General features: G+C 34.8%; 1 protein-coding gene across 11 annotated transcripts in view; it reads left to right on the forward strand.

Annotated features, from left to right (window-relative positions):
* Wdpcp (WD repeat containing planar cell polarity effector) overlaps positions 1-16,537 on the forward strand; it is a 406,541-nt gene that overhangs the window by 321,270 nt on the left and 68,734 nt on the right. The gene's annotated exons all lie outside the window — the stretch shown is intronic.

A 16,537-nucleotide genomic window follows, 5' to 3' on the forward strand; every position in this document is an offset into this window, starting at 1 on the left:
ATAAAATTAAAAATTTTAAAAATTAAGTTTAAAAGTCTGTTACTTGGAAACTTTAAAATAAGATAGTAAATAAGTTAATCTGCAAAATTTCTTGAAAATAAACATGAAAATTCTATATCAAAAGCTTTGAGTTTGTAAGGAGAAAATGTATAGCATTGAGTACTTATATCAATAAAAATTAAATTCAAAATATCATGCTTTAAAAGCTATAATAAAACAACTCCCCTAAAAGCAGAAGGATTGAATAAAAGTAAAAAGCAGAAATTAATTATATAATTTATATCATTTAATTGCTGGAAAGTATAGCTAGAAAAATAGAACTAATCCAAAATTTGGTCATGTGGAAAAAATCATCAAAATAAATCACTAACATAATCCACAAAGAAGGGGAGAAGGTACAGGAACAGAAAATTATTTGGATCAAAGAAGAATAATCTTTGAAACAAAATATCATAAGAGATTACACAACTCTGCACAAATAAACTTTAAGCTTTAGATGGAATGGATAGTATCTAAGAAAACTATACTTATCAGACTTGCATTGTCTTAAATGACAAATTGCCTTAAAATAAAATTGAAATGTTTCTTGCATAACAAAACTCCTGACTCATGTAGTATAATTAAGTCTACAAACCTGTAAAAATCAAATTTCCTAGTAGTTCTCAAACTTTTCCAGAGCATTAAAAAGAAGGAAACTTTCAAAATTCATCCAAGGAAGAAAGTAAAATATTGATCTCAAACCTAGGACACATTGTACTGCAGATCATTCTCGCTTATTAATATCACTATAAAAACTCAAATATTAGCAAGTGGAATCCAATAGCACATTTAAAAATAATATATTATGAACAAGCAGGGTTTATTACAATTAGCAAGGTTGACTTTATATTAGGAAATCTATTAATGTAATTCATTAGAACTAAATAATAAAACCATATGATCATCTTCACAGACACAGAAAAGGCATTTGACAAACTCATTTCTCCCTACGTTAACTTATAAAGTTAATACTGTGCACATAAAAGTACTATCAGACTTTTCCCCCTGAAGTCTACAGTTGTCAAATTTATGTGGAAAGAAAAACAAACAAGAAAAGCTGGGTAAATCTGCAAAAGAACAATGAGAGGAAGTTAGCCCCACAGATATTTAAATATATCCCAGTGGAACAGAGTAGACAACATATATGGAAATTTGGTACATGATAAAGATAGTTCAAATCAGTAGGGAAAAAGATGAATTTCAGTGTTTGAATACATGGAATCTCGTACAACCCAGTGATTATATTAGCTTTCCTTAAAATGATAAAATTGGACTCATACCTCACACCATAATAAAGTACAGAAGTAGGAGAGATTTAACCATAAATAAACAAAACCATTAAGTACTATAAGAAAACATAAGTGAAGTCTGATATTAGCTGGGAATGGGAGAAACTTTCCTAAAAACGAGTGGTAGGCAAAATGCTCCCACCAAAGATCTCAATGTTCTAATCCCTAGAATTTGTCACGCTATTACATGGCAAAAGAGACTTTACAGATTTCATTAAATTTAAAGGGAAATTATCCTGTATTTTTACAAGTAAATCAAGTAATCAAAAGAGCCAGAGAACTTTCTATGGCTAGAGTCAGAGAGTCATGATAGGGAAAATAAAATCGGAATTCCAAAAAAGAGAAAGATGTTTGAAGTATGAGAGAGACTTGACTCACTCTTGCTGGAAAGGTCCAGATGTGGAAAGCATGAGGAGGAACATAAGCAACTCTGAGGAGCAAAGAATGGTCCAGGATAACAGCCAGCAAAGAAAGGGAGACCTCAGTCCTACAACCTCAAATGAAATGATCCATCTGGAATCTGCTCCCAATATTACAAATAATCCAGTGTGTGGAACAAGTTGGACATGTAGAAGCAAAAACATTGGCCATAGGGCTGGGAATTTAGCTGAGGTACCGCTGCATGCCTCACAAGTGCAAGGTCCCAAGTTCAATCCCTGGTACCAAAAAAAAAAAAAAAAAAAAAAAATGGCCATAAACTGATAATTACTGAATTTAGAAGATGAGCAGCTCGGGGTTCACTGTACTGTTTTATCAGTTTCAGACATGTGCAAATCTACATAATAAATTATTTTTATGTGTTTATTTATAAACACTTTTGTACTCATATATTAGTGTTTTCACAGAAAAAGTTTCAAGATGTAGGCTTTGAAGCCCAAAGAGTTTATTTTGGTAAAACACTTTCAAATTATCTTTTAAAAGTACAGATAATCAGAAATACATGATGCCCATTTCTAAACACCCTTACCAATCATTTAAGAGGTTAAATTAAGAAAAGAGGTTAAATGACCTCAAAATCACATGGAAGAGCCTAGAATAAACCTTAGATAATTAATAGCAATTATCATCCTGCCCAACTTCATAGTTTACTAGTATGAACAGTTTATATATTTGTACATATGAAATACGAAATAAAAGGCCTATCAGCCTTTGACTCTTGCACCAATTGTAAAAGAAAAAAAAATTGTTCCTAGTTATGAGTTAAAACTTCAGAGAATAAGTACAAATTCTCTAAATGAAAGTAAGTTCCAATTAATAGTAACTCAAAACTAAAAGTTGAAAAATCCTTGAGAGGATGAGGGTGTAGCTCACTGGTAGAGCACTTGCCTAGTACACACAAGACCCTGGGTTCAAACCCTAGCAGCACACACACACACACAAACTCCTTTAAATTTAAAGACTGTTACTTAACTTATTTAATCAAATATTCAACTTTACATTCCTAGTGCTGTCATATTTAAATTAAAAATTATCATGTTTTTGAAGAAACATAAATAAAGCAATGACAGATGATGTCTTACTACTACATTTGAACTGCATAAAACCAACTGATTACCACTAAAATACAATAAAAAGATTTAGTAATTTTTGGCATTCACTGCATTCTCTGACCTGGGACAATGAGAAATGAAATCTGAGCTTGTTTAATAAGGTTTCTTTCCCCACTAAGTTACTCTGGGACAGATTGGTTCAAATGTCTACTTTTCCCTATAAAGTACTTTGATAACATATGAACACTGAAATTCAGCCTATCAATCAATGTACTAATGATAATGGAAGTGAAATTTTTAAAAAGTACTTTAATCTCAATATACTTACATTTCCACCAAAGAATGAGTGATTATTTCCATTTAAGTGTTTCACCTCATATCAAATGTCTCTAGAATGAGAAAGCAAAACCCAATGTTAATGACAAACTTCTGATTTTTAAAAAATGTAACACATCCAGGCCTGGTGGCCAACACCTATAATCCCAGTACTCTGGGAGGGTGAAGCAGGAGGATCTCAAGTTCAAACCCAGGTTGGGCCACTCAGCAATTTAGCAAGACCCTGTTTCAAAAATAAAAACAGAAAAAAGGGCTGGAGATGTAGCTCAGAGTGAAGGCCTTGGGTCCAAGCCTCAGTTTGGGGATGGAGGGATGAAAAAACATTATCATCTTTCTAATGTGTACAAAACTGCCAAAAAAACATATTATGATATCATAGTGGAGGACATGACTTTCATAGAGATCATATCACAATGAAGTAGCTGAAATCAATAGCATGGGACTCATCCCTAAGAGATGAATTGCCTGTGATCACCTTCTTAGGTCAAGGTAACACTTTTCCATTCTTGCTCGCTTTTACTCTTGATAAGCTCTTGACACTTTGAACATCCTAATGCTTCCCTCATTATCATCTTCATCTCCTAACTTTTCCACTTCTAAAGATGGAAAAATATTATTTTTATTAAGAACAGCATAGAAAATACTGTATTTGGAGGGACAACAAAAAATGAAGTGGTTAGTCAGGCATACACCCCTAATCCCAGCACTCTGGAAGGCTGAGATAGGAGGACTGCCATGAGTTTGAGCCCAGCCTGGGATACTTAGTGAGTTGAAAGCCAGCCTGAACTGGATTAGGCCCAGTGGCACGTGAGTGGTGGAAATAGAATTGTGAGTTCAAGGATAGGCTGAACAACATTCAAAAAAGTAAATGAATTGGGTGAATTTGAGGGTAGAAAAAGAATGGTGATACCAATATATTTTTAAAGGTTTGGAATAATTCCATGATTTTTATGAATGTTTATTAATGAAATCATATGGTTTTCTCAAACTATCAGTATTCACAGATTTAGAACACTACCAAAATATTACCATATTTTCCCTTCAGTCTAATGCTTTTACCAGTAAGTAGAAGTCATTTTAAAAATTAAAAAGTTCACATCATCACAGGAGCTTGACTAGTATACTGTCTTTTATGTAACTGTCAACATGTTGCCCAAAACCACTTTTATATATATTTTCCCTCTCTTCATAAATATTAGGTTGTAAAAACTACTCTCTTGAGATAAAATTCTTCATTTGGGGGTAACTTTTAATAATTTTTACTTTTTAAAAATATTTGTTTTTTAAAAAGAAAATCAGTTTACATTTAAAATGTCAAATTAGTAGATTAAGGCATAAAATGCAAATGGTCAGTTACTTTTAAACATTTTTGTTAACACTGGTTTGCTCTCTTGGCATATTTCCCACAAATTATAATTATTTTCTTGAGTCCCAGGTGAAATTCTAGAGCAATATAGAATTCAACTGAGCTCAATGGAGATTCATTTGGGTATAACTATCTTCTGAGAACAAAGCTTATTTTTAAAAAACAAAACACAACAAAAGCCTAGCACTTCTTAAAAGATTATATTTGGGGGCTTCCTAAATTGTTTAAATGATCACTATGACAAATTCTTGGAAACAGTTCAGTTCCTACTGGGTATGTCCTTTTAACTTAAAAGACTTTACAGTATTAATTGCTCTCTAAATATCAGAATTTTCTGTATACTGTGCAATGTACACAATAAACCCTCAAATAGCTTATCTAGTACTTATCAACTTGTCTATTTTATGCCTCCAAAAAGCAGTATTTTTAATAAGAACAGCTGCTACTTTGTAAATATTTTAATGGCTTCTGTTAAGTAGGGCTGTCAGTTTAACAAATAATATTATAAAAGATTTTCATTCTTCCATATGATTGCATGTCTTGAAATGTGTTTTGCCCTGCAAATCCTTTAGAGATTTTAGACTAAAAAGGATATCTCCTTTGAAGGCACAAAGCCAACAAAAAGAATATATAGCATTAAAGAATAATGTATAAGATCACCAGAGAAATAGTGCCTTTCATTTCAGAAGACAAATGTATATAACAGCAGTAAGTTCTCTCAGCTCACTTCTCTTCTTACAACTCAGGCAGTTTGTTGAAATGGAACAACACTGGCTTTATGCCAGACATTTCGGGTATGAACCTTGATTCTCCGGCCATTTAATAGATATTAGTTTAGAGCAAGCCAATTAACCTCTTTGACCCTTAGTTTTTGTATCTGCAAATGGGGTAATGATACCTAACTTACAGGGTCTTTATGAGAATTAAAGATAATATATATAAATGGCCTAACTCAATAAAGGTGACACTTACTATTCTGTCTTACTACCTAGCAATCAGGAGTCTCCTAATCACTCTTTCATCCTTCTCCTTTACATTTTTATTCACCTAGTTTATCTCTTATTTCTTTTTTGTCTAGTTCATGGAATTCACAGGGAGAAATATTTTAGAGATGATATAATTTAGCACTTTTGTGAGCAAATGAGAAAACAGAAGCTCAGAAAGACAAAATGACTTGTCCAAGATCACAGTTAAAAACAAAGATCAAATTCTGGCCTCTTGAACTTTTCTCCTATTTTTCTTCTTGGTTAAAGTGAAATTTGAGGAGGCTATTCTATTCTGGGTGTGAAGAAGCATGAATAACATAAGAAAGTAGAAAAAAATGACAAGAAAAGGAAAAATATTAAAGAAAAAGGAATGAGTTTTTTCTTTTTGCTCTAAAGCAGCATGCATCAAGCATTTATGAAGAGCCAGATAAGTATTTTAGACTTTACAAGTCATACTCAACTCTGACACTGTTTGCATATTGTCTAAGGCTGATTTATACTACAAATAAAATGTGGCAACATTCCAAAAAACATTATTTGGACACTGAAATTTTCAAATAATTTTCATATTTAGGAATATTATCTAAGGACTGCCCCCCAGAACTCCGGGACCACAGCCCTGGGCCACTGGGCTGAGCTCCCCAGGCTTCTGCTGCCAGGCTTCGGCAGTACCTGGATCCATACTACAGAGGCATTAGGGAGGTCATAAAGGCCATTGTTCTGAGCTCCAGAAGATAGAGCAGAAGTGAACAACAGAGAAAGGACCTCTCTGAGGCTCCTTGATGAAAAATGAAGCCCACTGGGAAAGTGAAGAAAATCTCTGCAATAAAGGAACACCAGACCACCATAGTTGGTAAGTTGGAGGAATCAGCACCTCCCATTGGAACCTGGACTATCTTTGGGGAAGGGCAGTGGGAACCTGCAGTGGAACCTTGCAGAATTCAATCCAGCACAAGGTCAGGAAGCTCAACTTGGGCCGTGCAGACAGAAATCAGCCTGAATCTCAGTGGACTGTGGCTGGCATGCTGAGACTAATTGACTTAGATCTGCACAGTGCTGCCCATGTTGTCTACTGTGATGGCAGAGGCATACCCTGAAGGAGGACCTTTATTTTTAATTTAATTTTTTTCTAAGTAATTTTTCTCTTATTTTTAATTTTTTTCAAATTTGTTTTTTTCTTTTTCTTTTTTCTTTGCTTTCTCTCCCCCCACCTTCTTCTTCATCTCTCTCCCTTTTTATCCCTTTTCCATGTCCTATTTCATATTTCTTTTTTCTCGCTTTTTCTTCTCTCTTTTTCCTTCTCTTGTCATTAGTTTTATAAGAAAGTGAATATAGTTTCTCACTTCCCTATTGCTGTTAGTTGGTTCTGTTCTTGTCTTTGTTCTTTCATTCTATCTTTTCCTCTCATCTTCAACAGTTTCCCAAAGTTTGTGTGATCTTCCTGTGTCCTCTGTCCTCACTTCTAACCATTCCCTATCCTTCTACCTATCTGTCCCTCCCTCCCCAACTCCTTCTAAGTCCTCATCCCAAAGGGTAAAGTTGCTATATTGAAGAGTTTATTTATTCACTGTAAACATATTTTGGGCTAGTCCTCAATTTTGATTAATTCACATGGTTAAAGGTGATAGATTAATAGCTACCGCAGATTGTCATTTTCTAGGGCCAGGGATTTAGCTCAGTGGTTCCGGCGGCTGCCTCACAAGGGCGAAGTCCCAAATTCAAGCCCCCAGTGCCAGGAAAAAAAAATACTATTCTAAATTTAAGGCTGGGGATTTAGCTCAGTGGTTCTGCTGCCTGTCTTGCAAGTGGAATGTCCTGAGTTCAATCCCCAGTACCAAAAACAAACAAACTGTCATTTTCTAAGCTGTGCTTGATGCTATTGTTGTTGCTGATTGTATTGCTTGGGCTAGTGTTGTGATTGATCTAATCAGCTGTCCTTCCTGCTATACTGAAAATGAGATTGCCTAAGTCATTAGAGACTCAAAGCCTAAAGACCAACTATACCTGGAAGACACCTCTGAGAAGCAGTCATTCTGTAAGGGTTCTAAATACAAGCAACAAAGATACTTACAATAAGCAATATTGTAGTATCAACCCAGGAATTAAACAAAAAACAGCACCAACAACAAAAATAGAAATGAGATGACACCTAAGCAATGTGCAAACCTAGACTTCCAGCTCACCAAAGGCAAATTCTGGGAAAAAAATGAGGTGGAAAAATCTGATAATCAACCACTTGGACACCCTGAACTGATAGCACAGGAAGTAACAAAACAGATGAACACGGCTCTAGAAAAATTCAAAACAGAAATAATTTCCCAGATAACTACAGAGATGATGAGCAAAATGAAAGACATGATTAAAGACTCTAGAACAGAAACAGATTAAAAAAAAAAAATAGATGAGCTCAGGACCATGATGGGAGCCATGAATGACCAGCACAGGAAAGAAATGGAAACCATGAACACCCAACATAGGAAAGAAATGGAATCCATGAAACAGATTCAAACAGATATCCAGGAGATTAAAAACTCCATTGAAAATTTTCACAGCAGAATGAGCCAATGTGAAGATGCAATATCAGACATAGAAGACAAGATTGCAGTTAGTGACCATGAAAAGAGAGATCTCTTAAAAATAGGGTGGGGCCGGGGATTTAGCTCAGTAGTTTTGCCTCCTGCTGCGCAAGTGCAAGGACCCGAGTTTGATCCCCGGTACAAAAAAAAAAAATAGTGAGGGACTATGAGACATTGATCTAGCAGCTCCTAGATGACGCAAAGAAGAATAACGTAAGACTGATAGGAGTCCGCGAAAAAGCAAGAGAAACTACAAATGACATACAAAAACTGTTCACATAATTAATGACAGAAAACTTCCCAAACAGAGCAAAAGAATTTGACATACAGATAAGTGAGGCATATAGGACTCCAACTAGCCATGATCAAAAAAATCTACACCTAAAAAAAAAAAAAAATCTACACCTAGACATATAATAGTCAAGATTCCAGAAACCCCACAGAAAAACAATACTACAAGTAGTTAGAGAAAAGAAACAAATCACCTACAAAGGAAAGCCCATCAGAATCACAGCAGACTTTTCAACACAAACCCTCAAGTCAAGGAGAGCCTAGAGTGAGTTATTTCAAGACCTAAAAGAAAACAACCTCCAACCTAGATTGATGTATCTTGCAAAACTGTCTTTCAGAATTAATGAGGAAATGAGATACTTCCACGACAAACACCTGAGAAACTTAATAAATACCAAATCAGCACTCCAAACAATTCTAAACAATATCTTAGAAGAAGATAATGAAGGTCACAACTCCATGAGGCCCAACAGAGCAAAGCCATCAGGCAGGGCAAGAAATTAAAGGGAGAGGGGGGAAAAATTTAAAATAAAAGAACCAGCAACAGGAAAATAACATGACAAGGATAATTCAGTACATATCAGTTATAACCTTCAATGTTAATGGCCTCAATTCACCAATTAAAAGAAACAGACTGGCAGAATGGATTAATGAGCAAAATCTAACAATATGCTGTATACAAGAAACACACCTAATTCAAAAAGAAATTCATAGACTGAAAGTAGAAGGATGGAAAACAGTTCTGCATGTGACAGGAACCTGGAAAAAAGCAGGTATAGCAATCTTATTTGCAGACAAATTAGATTTCAAACCAAAACTAATTAAAAGAGACAAAGATGGTCACTACATCCTTGTGAAGGGAACAATCCAAGAAGAAGAGATGACAATCATAAATACAGATGCATCAAATACTAATGCCCCCAGTAATACAAAAAAAAAATTAATGGACATGAAAAACCAAATAAGCATTAATTACAATTGTAGTGGGGACCTCAATACCCCACTGTCACAAATAGACAGATCATCTAGACAAAAAGTCAACAATGAAATGTGAGAACTGAACCAAGCTTTTGAACAAATGGATTTAATAGATGTCTACAAAGTGTTCCACCCCACAAAATCAGAATATACATTCTTTTCAGGTACACATCAGTGATTCTCCAAAATAGACCATATGCTAGCTCACAGAGCATGTTTAAGTAAATGCAAAGGAAGTGAAGTTATCCCCTGACAGACAATAGTGCATTAAAGTGGAGCTCAATAGCATAAGAAACCGCAAGAACTCCACAAACACATGGAAATCATATAACACTCTTCTTAACAACCAATGGGTCACAGAGGAAATTAAAGAAGAAATTAAACAGTTTCTACAATTAAATGATAATGCCAGTACAACATATAGGAAACCATGGGACACAGTGAAAGAAGTTTTATGAGGGAAATTCACAGCAGTGAATGCCCATAGCAGGAAAACAGAGCATGCACAAATAAACAACCTAATGCTGAACCTCAAACTCCCAGAAAAAGAAGAGCAAGACAAACCCAAAGCTCTTACGAGGGAGGAGATTATAAAGATCAAAGCAGAAATCAATGGAATAGAGACTAAGAGAACGATTCAAAAAATCAACGAATCAAAGAGTTGGTTTTTCGAAAGAATAAATAAAATCAATAAACCCTCAGCCAACTTTATCAAAAAAGAGAAGTCTCAAATCCATGAAATGAGGAACAAAAAAGTTGAAGTCACAACAGATCCAGCAGAAATCCAGAGGATCATCAATACCTACTTCAAGAACCTGTACTCTAATAAAATGGAAAACACAGAAGAAATGGACAGATTCCTAGATACTTATGAATTACCAAAGTTGAACAAAGAAGACCTAAAAATTCTAAACACCCCAATTACAATCAGTGAAATAAAAAATGTAATTAAAAACAAAGAAAATTCCAGGACCTGATGGTTTCAACTGCTGAATTCTACAAGACATTGAGAAAAGAACTATTGCCACTACTCTAAACTCTTTAGTGAAATTGAAAGAGAAGCAATACTTCCAAATTCATTCCTGGAAGCAAGTGTTACTTTGATTCCAAAAGCAGAGAAAGACCTAACCAAAAAAGAACTACAGGCCAGTCTCCCTAATAAACATAGACGCAAAAATCCTCAATAAGATATTGGCAAACAGAATACAGAGGGTCATCAAGATCATACTCCCTGACCAACTGGGATTCATCCCAGGGATGCAAGGATGGTTCTACATAAGTAAATCAATAAATGTAATACACTATATTAACAGAGCCAAGAAGAAAAACCATATAATCATCTCAATAGTTGCAGAAAAAGCATTCAACAAAATCCAACACACATTCATTATAAAAACCCAACAGAAAATCAGAACAGATGGTCTATATGTCAACCTGATACAGGCTATCTATGAAAAACCAACAGCCACCATTGTACTAAATGGTCAAAAACTGAAATTTTTCACTCTAAAATCAGGAAGAAGTCAAGGATGTCCACTATCACCACTTGTTCAATATAGTTCTGGAAACATTAGCCACAGCAATTAGACAAGAGAAAGAAATAAAAGGAATAAAGATAGGAAAGGAAGAAGTTAAACTGTCATTATTTGCTGACATGATACTCTACATAGAAGACCCAAAATCTCCACCAAAACACTTCTAGACTTATTTGACAGATTCAGTAGAGTAGCTGATAAAGAATATGTGGTTTTTTAATAAAATGGAGTACTACTCAGCCATAAAGAATGAGAAATAATAAATAAGACACACATGATATACAAATCAATGAAAGAGAAGGGTGAATCTCCACCCCTCCCTATTTACAGAGACTTTGTTTCCATTTTTTCCTTTTCCTATATTTTTTCCTTTCCCTTCTTTCCTTTCCCCTACCCCTCCCACTTCCTCTACCACTTTAGATGTTTTCTTCCTATTTCAAATTATCAATTATACATTTTGATCGTTATTTACATTTTAGTTTCTCACACCAGAGAAATGATTCGGTTTTACACATATATGTCTTATTTATTTCACTTAAAAGTATGGCCTAAGGCCAGGGATTTAGCTCAGTGGTTCCGCCGCCTGCCTCGCAAGTGCAAGGACCTGAGTTCCATCCCCAGTACCAAAAAAAAAAGTATGGCCTGAATGTGCATCCATTTAGTGATGAATATTTCTAGTTTCTCATTCAATTTCATTGAAGCATTTAAACAGTAGTGGCAGTAGTTTCTCTCTAAATATCTTGTAGAATTCAGCAGTGAAGCCATTAGGACCCAGGTTTTACTTAGTTGGTAAGTTTTTAATTACATTTTCAATTTCATTGATTGATATTGGGTTGTTTAGAATTTTAAAGTCTTCTTCGTTAGACTTTGGTAATTCATATGTATCTAGGAATCTGTCCATTTATTCTGTGTGTTCCATCTTATTGGCGAATAGGTTCTCAAAGTAGGTATTGATGATCCTTTGGATTTCTGCTGTGTCCATTTTAATTTCATCCTTTTCATTCCTAATTGCATGGATTTGGGCCTTTTCTTTCCTTTTATGATAAGGTTGGCTGAGGACTTGTCAATTTTATTCTTTGAAAGAACAAACTCTTGCCTTCATTGATTTTTTCTATCATTCTGTTAGTGTCCATTGCATTGATTTCTGCTCTAATCTTTATAATTTCCTCCCTTGTATGAGCTTTGGGTTTGTCCTGCTCTTCTTTTTCTAGAAGCTTGAGGTTCAGCATCAGGTTGTTTAATTGGGCTTGCTCTGTTTTCCTAATATGAGTATTCATTGCTATGAATTTCTCTCGTAAGACTGCTTTCATTGTGTCCCATAGATTCCAATATACTGTATTGTCATTGTCATTTAATTGAAGGAACTGTCTGATTTCTTCTTTAATTTCCTCTGTGACCCATTGGTTATTCAGAAGTGTGTTGTTCAATTTCCACGTGTTTATTAAATTTTTCCAGTTTCTTTTGCTATGGATCTCCAATTTCATCCCCCTATGGTCTGATAATATACAGGCAATAACTTCAATTCCTTTGCACTTACTTAAACATGTTCTATGTGTGAGTATGTGGTCTATTTTTGAGAATGACCCATGTGCAGCTGAGAAGAATGTGTATTCTGATTTTGTGGGGTAGAACACTCTGTAAACATCTGTTAAATTCATTTGTTCAAGAGTTTGATTGAGTTCTAGTATTTCATTGTTTAGTTTTTGTCTCGTTGATGTATCTATTGGTGACAGTGCGGTACTGAGGTTCCCCACTACTATTGTATTAGTGCTTATTTGATTTTTCATGTCCATTAGTATTTGTTTTATATAGTTGGGCACGCTAGTGTTTGGTGCATCAATATTTATGATTGTCATCTCTTCCTCTTGGATTTTTCCCTGTAGAAGGATGTACTGTCCTTATTTGTCTCTCTTAATCAATGTTGATTTGAAATCCACTTGATCTGCAAAGAGAATAGCTACTTCTGCTTTTTTTCAGGTTCTTGTCACATGGAGTATTGTTTTCCACCCTTTCACTTTCAGTCTATGAGTTTCTTTATGAATTGTGTATCTTGTATGCAGCATATTGTTGGATCTTGCTTCTTGACCCATTCTGCCAATCTATTTCTTTTGATTGGTGAATTGAGACCATTAACATTGATGGTTATAACTGATACATATTTTTTTTCTTGGACGCTAATCTTTATTTATTTTTTTTCCAATTAAGTTGATTGGTACATTTTTGGTATAAAATACAGTTACATTCATCATTGAGATCTGATACCTTTACATGAATATCTTGGTTCTTATGTTTTTCCCCATCCCTTCTCCTCCCTTCCCTATTTGCAAAGACCTTGTTTCCATTTTTTTCCCCTTCTCATATTTTTTTCTTTCCCTTTTTTCCCTTCCCCTACCACTCCCAATTCCCTGGTCTTTTAGACCTTTTCTTCCTGTTACACAATATCAGTTATACATTTTTTAAATTACAATATTAAGATCTAGGAGACATTACCACAGATTTTACAGAATTTAAAAGGATATAGAAAGCATATTACAAAAATCTTTTTTGAAATAAATTTGACAACTTCTAAGAAGTACCTTGGAAGACAAATTAATGAAACTAACTCTGGAGGAAATGTAAAATTTGAATAGCACCTATTAAAGTAAGTATATTCCTAGCTTGAAAACCTACCTATATGACAACAGCAGACTCATAAACATTTTAACTGATAAATTATAGCAAACAATTAAAGCAGAAGAAAGAAGGAACACTTCTCCCCTCATTTTAGGAACTCAACATTGTGCTAATGCTAAAACTGGATAAAGATAATAGAAGAAAAAAGTATGAACATAGATAGAAATTTGTTTAACAAAACAAACTATTGGAAGTCAGATCTGGCAGGATGTAGAAAGTGGTTTTGTTACAGGGATGGCAGTGTTGGTTCAGCATTGGAAGATCCACCCCCAAAAGTCATCATTTTAACAGAGGAAAGGAAAAAGCCATATGATCCTGTCAGTAGTTGGAGAAAAAGTATTGGACTAAATTCTTCAGCTGTTCATGGTAAAAGCTATCAGGAGACTAGAAGTAGAACAGAACCTTCTCAACAGATCAAAGACATGTACTCCATACTTCCAACAAAAATGCCTTAAATGAATGGAGAAGATACAATGCTTTCTCCCTAAGTGGGGAACAAGGGCAGATATGCTTACTCTTCATCTGTCCATTAAACTTTGAAAAATAGGCCCAAACCAAAATAGTCTGGCAATAAAATGACACAATTAGGATAGGATTGGCAAGGTAGAAGTAAAATCTTTATATGTAGATGAAATGATCATCTACAGAGAAAATACTAAGAAATCTCTAGGAGCCCCTAGAACTTGTACTTGAATTTAGCAGGATTAGAAAACACAAGGTGTGTGTAAAAATTTGGGTCTGCGTATACTTGCTATAAAGGAAGAATTGGATATTGAAATTTAAAAGTTATGTAGGAGTACAAAGGACCTAGAAAAGTTAAAAACAAAAACAGTGTTGGAAGACGTTTAGTACCTAATTTTAAGACTTCTTCTAAAGCTACAGTAATCAAGGCAGTGTTGGTGTAAGGAAAGACATATAGATCATTGGAATAAAATGGAGAATCCAGAAATAGAACCACACATATATGGTCCACTGAGTTTTGAAAGATTATTTAACATTAGCATTTTACAGTATATAAACTCAATTCAAGAGCCAAGGAAGACATAGTGTCTTCAGCAAACGGCACTAGAACACCTGGTATCCGTATATAAAAAATTAAGCTCAACCCTTTTTTTTCATACATGAAAATAACTTGAAGGGATCTATGAACCTAAATAAGAAAGCCTAAAAGTATAAAACTTTAAGAAGAAATTATAAGGGAAAATATTTATGAATTCAGGGTAGGCAAGAACTACCTAGGATAGAAAAACCATGATGTATAAAAGAAAAAAATTGATAAATGAGATTCCATCCAAATTTAGAACTTAAAATGACATCATTGAAATGAAAAGTAGTCCTTAAACAGACCATATTTACAATACATATAACCTATGACCAGAATATATAAAGAATTCTTAGAGCTCATTAATAGACAACCCAATTAAAATATAGACACAAGAAGATGATAAATAGCCAGTATAGCACAAGAAATGGTGTGCAACTCTAGAATCAGAAAAGTACTAATCAGTACAATAATAAGATTGAATTATACACTCATTAGGGAGATGAAGTTAAAAGTTTTAAAAGCCTTGTCATGACTTTTTTTCTTTTTGTTGGATTCTCCCCCTTTGCATTTAATTTGTCACGCCCAATGGATTCATTCTGCTGGGTTTCCTGGGGTTGTGATCCTCACTGTCTTTTCCTAGGGTATTGTCTAAAATTTTTTGGAGTGCCAGTTTGGTATTCATGAAGTTCTTGAGGTGCTCTTTGTCATGAAACTATCTTATTTCTCCATCAATTTTGAAAGATAGTTTTGGAGGGTACATCAATCTAGGTTGGAGGCTATTTTCCTTTAGGGCTTGAAATACATCACTCCAAGCTCTTCTTGCCATATTGACTTATCATTGTCATGACTTTTTCATTTTGTTGGATTGTCCCCCTTTGCATTTAGCTTTTTGTCATGCCCAATGGTTTCATTCTGCTGGGCTTCCTGGTGTTTTGATCCTCATTGTCTTTTCTTAGGATTTTGTCTAAAATTATTTGGAGTACTGGTTTGGTACTCATGAAGTTCCTAAGGTCCTCTTTGTCATGAAAGTATCTTATTTCTCCATCCATTTTGAAAGATAGTTTTGTAGGGTACATCAATCTGGGTTGGAGGCTGTTTTCCTTTAGGGCTTGAAGTACATCACTCCAAGCTCTTCTTGCCCTGAAGGTTTGCATTGAGAAGTCTGCTGTGATTCTGATGGGCTTTCCTTTGTATGTGATTTGTTTCTTTTCTCTCACTACTTGTAGAATTTTGGTCTTCTGTTGGGTTTCTGAAATCTTAACTATTATATGCCTATGTGTAGATTTTTTTTGATCGATGCTAGTTGGAGTTCTATATCCCTCACTTATCTGTATGTCAAGTTCTTTTCCCCTCCTAGGGAAGTTTCCTGCCATCACTTCTGTGAACAGTTTTTTTATGTCATCTCCGCTGTCTCCTGTTTCTTCATTGACTCGGATCAGTCTTGCATTATTCTTTGCATTGTCTAGAAGCTGCTGAATTGATTTCTCATGGTCCCTTACTATTCTATAGAAACTTTTCTTTTCCTGGTCACTATTTGCAGTTTTATCTTCTGTATCTGAAATTCTGTCCTCACATTCTGCTGCATAAACTTTCAATGGAGTTTTTAATCTCCTGGAAATCTGTTGGCATCTGGCTTTTGGATTCCATTTGTTTCCTATGTTGGGATTCCATCACTTTCCTCAGGTCCTCTATTTTTTTAATCTGTGTCCTCTCTAGATTTACTAATTATGTCTTGCACTATGGGCACAATCTCTGCTATTATCTGAGAAATATTTCTGATTTCATTTTTTCCAGATCCTCTTTTGTTGCCAGTTCAGGGAGTCCAGGTGGTTGAGTATCAGATTTTTCCATCCCGTTTCCCTTTGGGGTTGCTTTAGGTTACCTAGAAGTCCAGTTTTGAGACTTGTTTATGTGTTTGCTCATTTCAACGGGG

This window comes from Heterocephalus glaber, unplaced genomic scaffold (genome assembly GCF_053883595.1).
Source record: "Heterocephalus glaber isolate CG9 unplaced genomic scaffold, H.glaber_assembly_v1.0 deba00001457, whole genome shotgun sequence".
Lineage (NCBI taxonomy): Eukaryota > Metazoa > Chordata > Mammalia > Rodentia > Bathyergidae > Heterocephalus > Heterocephalus glaber.